The 14,202-nt window shown below is 37.2% G+C and overlaps 1 non-coding gene and 1 pseudogene across 1 annotated transcript; both read right to left on the bottom strand.

The window, feature by feature from the left end:
- Positions 1-7,100: 7,100 nt before the first annotated feature.
- LOC138984265 (U6 spliceosomal RNA) lies at positions 7,101-7,207 on the bottom strand. The gene has a single exon (XR_011461526.1). It is a non-coding gene; the product is annotated as a U6 spliceosomal RNA (small nuclear RNA).
- Positions 7,208-12,495: 5,288 nt separating this feature from the next.
- LOC102280441 (MARCKS-related protein-like) lies at positions 12,496-13,154 on the bottom strand (annotated as a pseudogene).
- Between the last annotated feature and the right edge of the window lie 1,048 nt (positions 13,155-14,202).

The following is a 14,202-nucleotide window of genomic DNA, read 5'->3' on the forward strand; positions in this document are numbered from 1 at the left end:
TTTTTTTTTTCTGAAATTCTCTTGGTTTTTATGTAATCCAAGGAATGTTGGCAATTTGACCTCTGGTTCCTCTGCCTTTTCTTTTTTTTTTCCTCTGCCTTTTCTAAATTCAGCTTGAACAGCTGGAAGTTCTCAATTCACGTACCTTTGAAGCCTCACTTGGAGAATTTTGAGCATTACTTTCTAGCATGTGAAGTGAGTGCAATTGTGTGACGGTTTGAACATTCTTTGGCATTGCCTTTCTTTATGATTGGAATGAAAAATGACCTTTTCCAGTCCATGGCCAGTGCTGAGTTTTCCAAACTTACTGGCATATTGAGTGCATCTCTTTAACAGCATCATCTTTCAGGATTTGAAATAACTCAGCTGGAATTCTATCACCTCCACTAGCCTTGTTCATAGTGATGCTTCATAAGGCCCACTTAACTTCACACTCCAGGATGTCTGGCTCTAAGTGAGTGATCACACCAACGTGGTTATCTGGATCAGGAATATCACTTTTATTTTCTGCTTCTCTTAGGTACATACCATTTTTATCCTTTATTGCACCCATCTTTTCATGAAATATTCCCTTTGTATCTCTAATTTTCTGAAAATATATAAATATAATATATATTATGCTTACATAATATATATTATATTTATATAATTTAAGATTTATATACTGTAGCAATTCAGAGAAGGCAATGGCACCCAACTCCAGCACTCTTGCCTGGAAAACCCCATGGACGGATGAGCCTGGTGGGCTGCAGTCCATGGGGTCATTAAGAGTCGGACACGACTGAGCGACTTCACTTCCACTTTTCACTTTCATGCGTTGAAGAAGGAAACGGCAACTCACTCCAGTGTTCTTGCCTGGAGAATCCCAGGGATGGGGGAGCCTGGTGGGCTGACATCTATGGGGTCGCACAGAGTCGGACACTACTGAAGCGACTTAGCAGCAGCAGCAGCCATTATTTTTTTCTTATATAACATATGATATTATATTTAATATAATTAAACTTTGTATTGGTCTTCCCAGATGCTGCTAGCTGTAAAGAACCCACCTGCCCCTAAAGGAGACATGAGTCATGGGTTCTATCTCTGGGTAGCAAAGATTCCCTGGAAAAGGCAATGGCAACCCACTTCACTATTCTTGCCTGGACAACATCATGGACAGAGGATCCTGGAGGGCCACAGTCCATGGGATCACAAAGAGTCAGAAATGACTGAAGCAACTTAGCATGTGAACTTTATATACTGTAATAACTATTTTTCTCTTTTAGGAGTAGATAGAGTTGGTCAAAAAAATTAAATCATTTTTAGAAGATTTCAAGTAACTTATTTCAAACATTTCATTCCAATGATATGATATAATACACAGTGGAATGTGTGTGTGTGTGTGTGTGTGTGTATGTATATATATATGCTATATACTTGCATCAGTCCATTCAGTCACTCAGTCGTATCCGACTCTTTGTGACACCATGTACTGCAGTATGCCAAGCTTCCCTATCCATCACCAGCTCCCAGAGCTTGCTCAAACTCATTTCCATCAAGTCTGTGATGCCATCCAACTGTTTCATCCTCTATTGTCCCCTTCTCCTCCTGCCTTTAATCTTTCCCAGCAATAGGGTCTTTCCCAAAGAGTCAGCCCTTCGCATCCAGTGGCCAAAGTTTTGGAATTTCAGCTTCAGCATTAGTCCTTTCAATGAATATTCAGAAATAATTTCCTTTAGGATTGACTGCTATTATATATGTGTATACACACACAAACACCCTTCTTAAACAAAAAGATCAGAGAAAAAGTAAAGCAATGTATTTATAGCTTATAAATAGAAATTTGGACTAATATTTCTTTTTAGAATACTTTCATGGTTTAATAGTAAAATATTGACAATATTTAAGAATGTGGAAAGCATATATATACATGTCAGTTAGTAATGCAATTGATATTTGTCAACTCCTTAGATTCTGAACCTCTGTCTGTCCTTCTTTACTGCTGGCATTGCTTCATAAATATTCCTGTGTATCTGTACAGAGCTTTCTGAGCAGAGATTACAGAAAGATATATTAACCCAATCCACCAAAGATGCTATATCTACACAGAAGCTGCAAATGGAGCCACTTTTTAGTGACTTTGGAATTGTCCACTCTCATCCACCATGCCGTTTAGAGGATTCATTCTAGTAAATTGAGTGGAAATATGAATGTAATCACCACCCCTCATATTTTCAAGATCTTGAATACTGATGTTGATGTGATTTTATGCTGTATCCATGGAATGAAAGAAAGAAAGATGATACCACTCCTCAAACCAAGCACATCATAGATAATTTTTGCAAACAGAATGACCTCCAGGCCCTACCATGGAACAAAGTCAATGTTCTAAAGTTAGTTTATCTGGCCCTAGGTAATATCTCTACTCCATAATTCCCCATTTTCAGAATTTTGCTGAGCAGTTAGAAGAGAAGAAAGAGAGGAGAGGAGAGCAGACATAATATAAGGATTATAAATGGAGACTTTATTGTCAATCATGCAGACACTATTAATAGAATAATAATATAATTTTGTGTACCATTTGCCATTTGGGGGTAAAATCTATAGGCAATTAAAATTGAAGTGTTTAGTTTAGCAATACTGACAAAAGACAATCTGAATAGTTCTAAATCTGCTAACAGAAGCCTTAATTTAAATCTTCCCACAGAGAAAACTCCAGGAACAGATGAGCTAAGTGGCAAATTTTAGGGAGAAAAACTTGTAGGGTAAAATAATGTGGTTTTATTCCAGCACTTCTGGAAAATAGAGAAAAAATATATTTCCTGCTTCATCTTATGAGATCACTATAAACTTGATACCAAAATCTTCAAAGAATTTGTTAACAAGACCTTTTGGCGAAGATCAAATGTAGTAGGGGGCCTCCCAGGTGAGACAGCGGTAAAGAATCCGACTCCCAATGTAGAAGACACAGGTTTATTCTCTGAGTTGGCAAGATTCCCTGGAAGAGGAAATGGCAACCCACTCCAGTATTCTTAACTGAAAAATTCCATGGACAGAGGAGCATAGTGGGCTATAGTCCATGGGGTTACAAAGAGTCAGACATGACTGAGAACATTAAATAAAAGTAGAAAGAGGCATTCTAAACAAAATAACAAATATGATCTAGTAATATAAAAAATGAGCATGTGTATGAAGAGAGAGAGATTCAGGGAGGAAGAGAGAGAAGGAGAAAGAGGGTAAATGAAGAAATATATTAACAAGTAAACTGTATCTTATAAAACCACATGCCTAAATCAATATTTAAATTTTTTCCTAACACTTAGCTCCTTTCTTTTCTTCATTATTTGCCCTAAGGATGTTCATTTTCCTTGTCTTCCATTTTTTGCCTTAAGGACTTTTTTTTTTTCTCCTTTGTTGAAATAGCTTTTTTCTCCCTCTTAAATCTGTTATCCTCAAATGAATTCAAATTGTGTTTTTCTTTTTTTTTTTCCAGAAAAGTCATAGTAACGTGATTTGTAGCTACATGTAACTGTGTGGTAAAATTCAAACTTGCAGGAAACATTTTCCTGCCTTATAAAAACATCAATAAAGCTCTAAAAGTGGTCTATTTTTAGTCCTCTTTATGCAATACCTCAGCTTTTCATCACATTTAAATAGCCTTCAGAGTGGGTGGTATTTAGTTAGAAGTCAGGCCAGAGAATAAGCCTCAAAGAAATGTGTGTTTATACAAACTTATTTTATATATTACTATATTCAGAGACTGTGTATTACTGTGTAAGCATATATAAATATTATATAAATATATGCCCACCATAAAATACACCTTTCAGGGGAACATAAGGAATAGAGATCTTTAGTTCTATATTTGTCATCATGCATCTTCATAGAGTAGGTGAGTGCTCTAATGTTACTTGTAGGAAGTTGGCAGATTGTGCTTCCAAATCATAGGTGCTAGTGTCATACAGCAGTGGTTTTAGCTTCTAAAATTAATTTGTTGGCAATCACTTTATATTTAAAGCTGTTACCTGCAATCTGCACAATTGAAAAACTTATTAGTTGTGAAAAAAAATATTTTATCACTGCATGAAAAAAATTTAGATAAAGAGAACTGAATATTTTTTAAAAAGAAGACATTCTGGATATCGCAAAGCACTGAAACACAATTGAATGAAAGCTTTCTAGAGTTAGTCAGTTCTCTATTGCTTCTTAGCAAAGTACCACACACTTACTAAAGGAGTTTGAGAGTAAAGTTTCCAGGCCAATAGTCAGCTGGATTCTTTCTTTGAGGTCTGTCCAGGCTGAAATCAAGGTATCAGATGAGGGTTGAAGTTTTTGCTACATTTGTGTGGCTGTTGACAGAATTTGTTTCCTTGCATGCTGCTATAGGACTTCTAGAGGCTGTGTCTTCAAGGCCACAGCAAACTGATTAGAAGTTATAGTGTATACCTGTTACCCATTTGACCTCATCAGTTGCTCCTTTCGAAACTCACTACATTCCTGCTGCATCAGTGGCTTCCTTGTTGTCCCTGCTATTAAAAAAAAAAAAAAATCTTAGCTTAGGGTAGACCACATTTCTAGCCTCTCTGGAATGTCAGTTCTCCAGATACCAACATGTCCCAGAACAAGGAGAAATAACTAACTACATTAAGGAAGCTACACTGTAAGATTTATACAGTTATTAAAATTGACTTTAAAATATATTGTTATGACAACATATAAAAAATATCACCATAACATTTTAGAAAAAAAATCAAAATTACATAATCAACATAGGAATAAACCATTCAAATTTTTATTCAGAAGGACTGAAAATAATCATAATTTAGCACAAGTTGATATTTTAATAGCGGGTGTACAGAACAGGCTTCCCTGGTAGCTCAGTGGTAAACAATCTGCTTGCCAATGCAGGAGACATGGCCTCAGTCCCTATGTTGGGAAGATCACCTGGAGGAGGAAATGACCACCCACTCAAGTATTCTTGCCTGGGAAATCCCATGGAGAGAGAAGACTGGAGGGCTACAGTCCATGGAGTCACAAAGAGTTACAAAGAGTTGGACATGACTTAGTGACTGTACAGTTACAACAAAGTACTTAGAACCCATCTATGTGTTTATATATCTGTTGGAAGATTTCAGGAAATTTAAAAGTAGGAGCATAAATAGCTATAAGAAAACAATATTATAAACTTAGGAGAAGTCTGTTGAGGTGCATAAACAAACAAAAATTCTGGATCAGCTGTGAACAGTACTTAATTATTTAAAATAATGTAATCATCTTTGATTAAAACAGCAATCAAGGACAGCTATATAAAGCTCCAATACTTTGGCCACCTCATGCGAAGAGCCAACTCATTAGGAAAGACCCTGATGCTGGGAAAGATTGAAGGCAGAAGGAGAAGGGGATGACAGAGGATGAGATGGTTGGATGGTATCACCGACTCAATGGACATGAGTTTGAGCAAGCTCCGGGAGATGTTGAACGACATGGAAGCCTGGCATGTTACAGGCCATGGGGTAGCAAAGAGTTGGATACAACTGAGGAATTGAACAACAATATATTAGTAAGAATACTAGTGCAAGAAGGGAGACTTTGGAGGGAAAGTATTGAAGAGTTAAATCTTCATCTACTATTAAAGTAAGTGAATTGATGATGATCAAAATCATTAAACTACAAAGTGGTCATAAAACATACATTTAGAAAAATGGGGTGAATGCCAGAGGAAAAAGTAAAAAGTTGTGGATGTGATTGCCTCAGAGAAGCAGGGCTGAAAACTACAGCATGTCAACTAAGACATCTCTATTTTCATAACTCAATACCATTTGATATTTATGGCATGCACATTTATTAATTTGATTACAAATTAAGAAACAACATTACATTCACAATGAATTGGGGAGTGAAAATTATTTAGGAAGGCCATTACTTTGTTAATATTTTAAGTAGTATAAATCTCTTCACAATGCAATTACTGAACTCCTGTTATGTATTTGACAGCATGCAAAGCTATGCAGATAGAAAGATAAATAAGTCAGAATGAGTTAGATTCCTGTTAGCCTCAAACATAAGCCTTTCCTTGATTGTGATTGGCTCATTTTATATCCATCTGCTGTTTTTCTTACTTGGGATTTGTAGCTGTCCATTAAGAGATGATACTTTTTTTTTTTAATATTTTAAATTAATTTATTTCAACTGGAGGATAATTACTTTACAATATTGTGATGGTTTTTTCATACATCGACATGAATCAGCCATGGATGCACATGTATCACCCCATCCTGAAAACTCCTCCCACCTACCTCCCCACCCCATCACTCTGGGTTGTCCCAGAGTACCAGCTTTGAGCACCCTGCTTTATGCATCAAACTTACAATCATCAAATAACACCTTGTTTCAGCCTAATAGTTTTGAGATTCATAAGGCAGTAGATATTAATCAGTCCAAACTTGATTTCCAAGAGAAAAATCTGTAGGCTACTGAAGTGACAAGATTAGTGATACAAGGGTAGTTTATCACTCAGAGCACTTTTGAACATATGTGAAAAAATATGAATTTACTTAGTCTGAGTATATAGTTCTTATTAGAATGAATCCCATGAATATGTGAGTAAATATACTTATAAATGTGACATCAAGTTAGTCTCTGCCTTTAAAAAATTATTTTTAAAATACACTAATAAAAAATAAAATACACTAATATTTTACTTAAGGGTGATACAATATACAGAATTTGTATTGGTAATAACACTTTTAAAACATTTACTTATAATTGCATATCATTGTTCTAAGAGATTCATATGATATGTCTAATTTGTGACCTTTAAATATAGAAGGGAATTTTTAAAACTCATTGACTTTCCTGCAAATTTTAGAGTAGATTTCAGGTGCTTTGATCACAAAAGATTGCTATGTGAGGAAAAGATATGTTAGTTAACTTGACTGTAGTAAACTTTTCATATGTATATTGAATCACATTTTATACCTTAAATATATCCAATTTTTATTTTAAAATAAAATTTTAACTTGTTTTTATTGAAGTGTAATTGGCTTACAATATTATGTTAATTACTGCTATACAACAAAGTGCTTCAGTTATATATACATTCCTTTTTAAATAACCTTTTCAAAAATATGGAACACTTCACAGATTTACATGTCATCCTTAAGCAGGGGCCATGCTACTCTTCTCTGTATGGTTCTAATTTTAACACAGGTATTGCTGAAGTGAGCACCAAAATAGTTTTAAAAGTCACATTAGGAACTGAAAATCCAATAGAAGATATTATTTTAAAACACTATTTTCAGGGACAGGATCATAATTGCTTTACATACTCTAATCATATAACACTAGCTCTAATTTTGAAAAGTCTTGAATATATAATCTGATCTACAGTTCTTCAAATCAGGTAAATAATTATCCTTACCCTTAGTAGAATCTTTAGTATGTATAACCAAGTGTGTGTCTTCATTCATGTCTGAGTAGTGAGGTGCTTGGACTCCATTGTGGTTTACTGACTTTTTTCTTCCTATTTTGTTTATTTGTGTTTTCCCTTATTTAAGTCTCCTAAATAAAACTCTCAAGATTGTATTAATACTTATCTGTATATTATTGATTGCAATTTATTCACTTTATGCATACATATATTTAAAATCTGAGGCTAAGATTAAAATTGGACATTTGCTCTCATTCTGTACTTCTGAAACGATTTACAACATACATATTAAGTTAAATATGAATATAAAAATATTACAAAATATAATCGTAGCAAGTTCCAAATTCTTTCTCCTCATTCATTCTTGCCTAATTGTCAAAGAAAATGCCCCTTAAACTGAGCCATGTTCCCTGAAAAGAGCAATGTTTTCCTAGAGCACTAATGATGAATCTGGGGCTTCTGTGGTGGTGCTAGTGGTAAAGAACCTGCTTTCCAATGCAGGAGACAAAAGAGTTGTAGGTTTGATGCCTGAGTAGGAAGATCTTCTGGAGGAGGAAATTGTAATCCACCCCAGGATTCTTGCCTGGAAAGATCCATGGACAGAGGAGTCTGGTGGGCTACAGTCCGTAGGGTCACAGAGTCGGACATGCCTGATGACTGAGTGTGTTAGTTGCTCACTGTGCATACGTACAATGATGAATTTGAGAGATCTCTCAAATGGCAATGTTTTTTAAATTATTATTTCCTCCTGTTTGCTGCTGCCACAGATCCTGATCTCTTCTCTATGGAGTCCGATTAGTTATTGCTGTGCTATCTCAAGTCACATGGATCAAGCTTTCAATCCTTTGCATAGGACATTCACTATCACTTTGCCAAATGTTATCATCACTGTTACCTACATGCAGACTCCTTATGTTGCACCTCCACTTGAATACAGTACGTTTCAATCCCTACCTGCCAAAAGAATCTACTTTGAGAAGAAAGCATGTAGAATTAGATGACTGAGTTTGGGAAATCCAAAGTTTGATAGTCCATGTTGCTATTCTCCAACCTTCCTCCCAGCATTGTTTCCTGTACACTCAAACAGGCTGCGCTCCCATGGGCTCCCTTAGGTGCTTCATTCTGTTCTATCTCTGTAGCCTTGATTCACATTTCAGCCTAACCAAGTTATGATGCATACAGGTCACAGCAAAAAGAATAGAAGCTTGCCTGAGATAATGAAACACATCTGTATAGAAGTTAGATCTCATTTTTAGTATATATCAAATCTTGAAATTTGTCTGCCTTATAGTTTTATATTATTGAGGTCAAAGAAGTCAATTATCATATACCTAAAAACTCACTGAAGGGACTTCCCTGGTGGTCCAGAGGTTAAGATTCCATGCTTCCAAGGCAAGGAAACATGGTGTTCCATCCTGACTGGAGAACTAAGATCCCATATGCTGCACAATGTAGCAGAACAAACAAACAAACAACTGTACTCCAACAAAAATTGACTAAAAAGTTTTTTTTTTTTTTTTTTAGTTCACTGAAAATATACCTTTACTTAAGGGAAGAGAAAATATATGGAAACAAATTTCACTGTCTCTTAATAGCGCTTACTATTCACAAAGCATTCAAAGGAGACGGGAGTGAATGCAGCTGGGCTCCTGCAATTACTAAGAGATAAAACAAAGCACTCCACATTTTAGTCTTTCAAAATATTGCTCACCTTACAGGACAGTGTTTTATTAAACTTACTCCCGATATGCCTTCTCTGTAATCACCAGTGAAAATGCTACTTTATTTCCTTCTCCTTATATTCCAAGTTATATTATAACAATTATATAATGATTATAACAGTAATCACCTTAATCAACTTGAAAATTATTATAATGAGACAAATGCAGTTGGCAAAAAGGAATACTGTCATAATCAAGGGCTTTAAAATTTCCCTTTCACTGAGATATGCTTCTTTCTAGATGATTTTTTTTCATTTCAATTTATTCTACAGTCACAAGAGTTATGTTAGTAAAAAGTCAATCTCACAATTTCAGAGATTTATGCCAACATTCCCAAACCTTCTCATTTTCCAAAGACCAAAACCCAAGTCCTTTTTTTTTTTTTTTTTGGCATCTGAGGCAACTAAAAATAATGTGTACTTGTTTCTTAGAGCCCCTAATTATGGTGGTCCTGATATTTTTAATGACAGTAGATGATGAAGGCAAGGAAGTTTCAAGGAAGACAGAGCAAACTTTACATTTCAACTTCTAAGTCTGTATATCTTGCTCTTTTAAATAATAGCCACTGTGCCATTCAAAATTTAGCTTGAACATAACCTTTAACATGGCTAATCACTATCTGCAAAGTACCTCCTGACATCCCCTTATAATTGCCAAAATTCCACCTCATAGGTTAGAGCAGCTACATGAATTTGAGATGCCACTTCTTGACTTTAAAGCAAGCTTTGAGTCAAATGTACTTAATAGCTTCACATTTCAAGAAGAATTTTTTTTTCTTTAAAGGACTAAATAACAGAGTTGACCTTATTCATATAATAAAATGTCATGCTGTCACATAAGCTTGCAAACATTCTGAAACAAGCTCATTAGTGAATAATGATGCCAAAGAGTAACTTATTAATGTCAGTAAATACACTTTACATCCTTCTGATAATTTGCAAAAAGCAGAATAATTATCAGAACTATGCCTTTCTCTGTAGTGAAAGAAAAAAAATCTGTAAAACTTAAAAAGTTATATTTAAAACATAAAGCAAATCAAAGATTCTTCATTCTCCCAGTATGAAAGATTTTTAATGAGATTCTAAACCTTAAGTGACCTATTTACATGTGATTCTGCTGTTACATAATGAAAGTAAAAAAGGTGGTTAAAAACTGAAAATAGACCCTCTGATTCAAATCCTATGTCTTCAAATTACCTTAGAAATAATTCAGTTCAGTTCAGTTCAGGCACTCATGTCCAACTCTTTGCGACCCCATGGACTATGTACTGCACACCAGGCTTCCCTGTCCATCACCAACTCCCGGAGCTGCTCAAACTCACGTCCATTGAGTCAGTGATGCACCCAACTGTGTGTGTGTGTGTGTGTGTGTACATACACAAGTTTCCAAGATACCCGCACGCTATGCAGGTTTTCAGTGTATGTAGATACTGACATTTCAAAGAAATTACAGTTATCAAAGTAGACAGGTAAATATAATTATAAAATAATTTGAAGTCTTCCTAAATAAAGAAATTTCACACAGTTGTATCTGACTCTTTGCGACCCTTTGGACTGTGGCCTGCCAGGTTCCTCTGTCTGTGAGATATCTCAGGTAAAAACACTGGAGTAGGTTTTGATTTCCTTATTCAGGGGATCTTCTCAATACAAGGATAGAAACTGGGTCTTCTGCATTGTAAGCAGATTGTTTACCTTCTGAACCACCAGGGAAGCCCAAATGAAGAAATACTTTAGCAATATTCAGAATGACTTGAATTAGCTAGTGATGGAAATTGGAGAAAACATTTCATAAATATGTCTGTGCGCTCAGTTGTGTCCTACTCTTTGTGACCCTATGGGCTGTAGCCCACCAGGCTCTTCTGCCCATGGGATTTCCCAGGAAAGAATACTGGAGTGGGTTGCCATATCCTTCTCCAGGGGGACTTTCCAACTCAGAGATCAGACCCACATCCCCTGCTTCTCCTTCATTGGCAGGTGTATTCTTTACTACTGAGTCACCTGGGCTTCCCTGGTAGGTCAGCTGATAAAGAATCATGCAATGCTGGAGACCTCGGTTCAATTCCTGGGTCAGGAAGATCCCCTGGAGAAGGGGTAGGCTACCCAATCCAGTATTATTGTACTTCCATGGTAGCTCAGCTGGTAAAGAATCTGCCTGCAATTGGGGAGACCTGGGTTTGATACCTGGGTTGGAATGATCTCCTGAAGAAGGGAACAGCTACCCACTCCAGTTTTCTGGCCTGGAGAACCCCATGGGCTGTATAGTCTATGAGGTCACAAAGATTCAGACACAACTGAGCGACTTTCACATTTCACACCTGGGACAGAGCTGTACAATATAGACAGGAGACAGAGAACAGTGTAATATTTCCATGTAAGAGCAATCCTTTTTACAGTCATATATTTGAAGGGCTTTATCATTCTAGACTTAGATAGTGGAAAATAGTCATTATTTCTATATATTCTATAGGTCAAGAATGTTTTCCTAATATTTTGAAGAGTATGATAAATAAACACCACATCAGAGAAAGTAACACTTGTGTAGATAGTAGCTGACATTGGGATTCAGTATATCTGCCAAATAATACACTATTTTATATTTTATCTATTTTTCTAATATACAGTTTTATACATTGTTTAGAAATGCATTATATATCTGGATGTGTGCTAGGAGACATATTTAATATCTTTTGTTTGTTTGTTTGAACTTGAGTAAGGCACCTATAAAAACCTAGGGAGGGGCATTGTCCTCCCCAGCCCAGGTTCCCCTAGGCACAGCAAGAGAGACTGAAAGCTCAACAGAGAAAAATTGGACTACACTCAGGGTTTGGGAGTGTGGTGCCTCCACATCTGGCTCAGGGATTGGGGAGTAAACAAAAAGTGAAAGGAAAATGAAGTCGCTCAGTCATGTCTGACTCTTTGCGACTCCATGGATTGTAGCCCACGAGGCTCCTCCATTCATGGAATTTTCCAAGCAAGAGTACTGGAGTGGGTTGCCATTTCCTTCTCCAGAGGATCTTCTCGACCCAGGGATCGAACCAAGGTCTCCCACGTTGCAGGCAGATGTTTTACTATCTGAGCCACCAGGGAAGCTGGTAAACAAAACCTACCTGGAAAATAATTGGGAAAGAAAATGAGCAATTGCCTTCAGCACAGGTGAGGAAGGGAAGGAGGTTGGTCAAGAGCAAGAGTATTTCACATCACAAACCTAACTTGGGAAACTGGAAGGGCCCATCTTCTACTTGCCTTTAGAGGAAGACCAGATGGATGATGGGAGAATCCACAGGAGGGAGAGAAAGAGAGGCAATGTGGCTAGAAGGCAACAGCCTCGTTCCTTTCTGGGTACAAGAAGGCAGCAGAGGCACCAGGTCTAGGCAGGGAGCTCACAAGGACAAAGTTTCGGCAGCTTAGAGATCACCCACCTGCCCTCACCCAGGTACTCATTCTGCTCGCTTGCTGGTGTAGAGCCACCGACTGGCCCCGAGGGAGTGGATGGCTCTGCCACCTGGGGTCCTGCCTCTTCTGTGCTCCTCCCTTGGAGATAGCATGCCCCTTTGGCCTGGTGCTCCTGGCTCTAAGGAGTGGCAACGGCCTTCCCTTCCTGGACAGTGCCTTCATTGCTGCAGGGAACCATCTCCCCCTGCTCCTGCTCTGCCTCTGCGGGTGAGGAGGCAGGCGAATCACCCCCACCCTCCTTCTGATTTCTCTTGAGGACAGGCTACTCAATTTGGAAGGTTTTTTGAAAGAGAATATCTTCCTCTTCTTGAGGGTCTCCATGGGGGCACCCCTTCCCGCCTTGGCCTCAGCTCTCTGCCTAGGGGATCCTGGCTCTATGGCATCACCAGTGGCCCCTGCTACCTCCTCTGTTCCGTTTTTGAGGGTTGACTCCCCTTCACGTTTGAGGGGATAAGTCTCCATTGCTTTTCATGGGGGGCCATTCCCCTGTCTGTCAATTGTGGAGGGGGAAGCATCTTCTGCCTCCTTGGTAGTCAGGTCACTCCAGGGAGCCTTGGAGCTCTGGCTGCCCATGGTTGGGGGTTTCTGCTGGGGCAGCCCCAGAGTCACCCCAGCACAGGGAATTGTTTGGTTGGGTGGGTCTCGGGGTTAGAGGGATGGGGATGGGGTCTGAGGGTGGAGGGTGTTGGGGGAAACCGAGGTGCACCTCTGTTAGCTGTGACCACCACTTCTCTGCTTCTGGCCAGAACGCCTTGACATTATTTTAATTTTATAAAAATTTGAGAACTGAAAATATTTGTATAAGGAAAATTATTTGATTTTTATCAAATGAAATTTAGAAGTGAAGCAGGATCTGTGAAATTTAATATACCATGATTTGTGTAATATATGAGTTCTGGACATTTTGTTTTCTTCTTTGGGAAATTTTAAAGAGAAATGGCTTAAATATAAATGCTATAAAACAATCAAGATAACTATACAACAAAGATATAATAATCAAAACAGTAAGTTCCTGACATAAAAGTACACACATAGAGTAATGGAACAGAATGGAGAGCCCAGAAACAAACCTTCACATATACATTAATTAGCATTTGAATATGAAGCAAACAATACTTGTTAGGAAAATGCTAGTCTTCAATAAAGGAAGTTGAGAAAACTACATAATCACATGGGAAAGAAAGGAATTACATCCCTATTATACACTGCTCACAAGAATTAACTCAAAATTAAAGACTTAAACATAAGACCTGAAACTACAAAACTCTGAGAAGAATATTTAGGAAAAAGTTTGTTAACATCTGTCTTGACAATAATTTTTTAAATATGACACCAAAAGTATAAGAATAAAAGCAAAACTTAGTAAGTGGGACTATATCAAATCAAAAGCTTATGCATAGCAAAAGATGCAATGAACAAAATGAAAATATATTCTACAGAATGTGAGAAAATATTTTCAAATCATATATGTGAAAGAAGTTGATATCCAAAATATATAAACAATTCATATAACTCAGTACCAAATAAAGTTTGATTTTAAAGATGGGTAAGGGAATTGAATAGGCATTTCTCAAAAGGTACTGTATAAATGGTCAACAGATACATGAAAATATTCTAAAAA

The sequence above is a fragment of the Bos mutus genome, chromosome 20 (genome assembly GCF_027580195.1).
Source record: "Bos mutus isolate GX-2022 chromosome 20, NWIPB_WYAK_1.1, whole genome shotgun sequence".
Classification (NCBI taxonomy): domain Eukaryota; kingdom Metazoa; phylum Chordata; class Mammalia; order Artiodactyla; family Bovidae; genus Bos; species Bos mutus.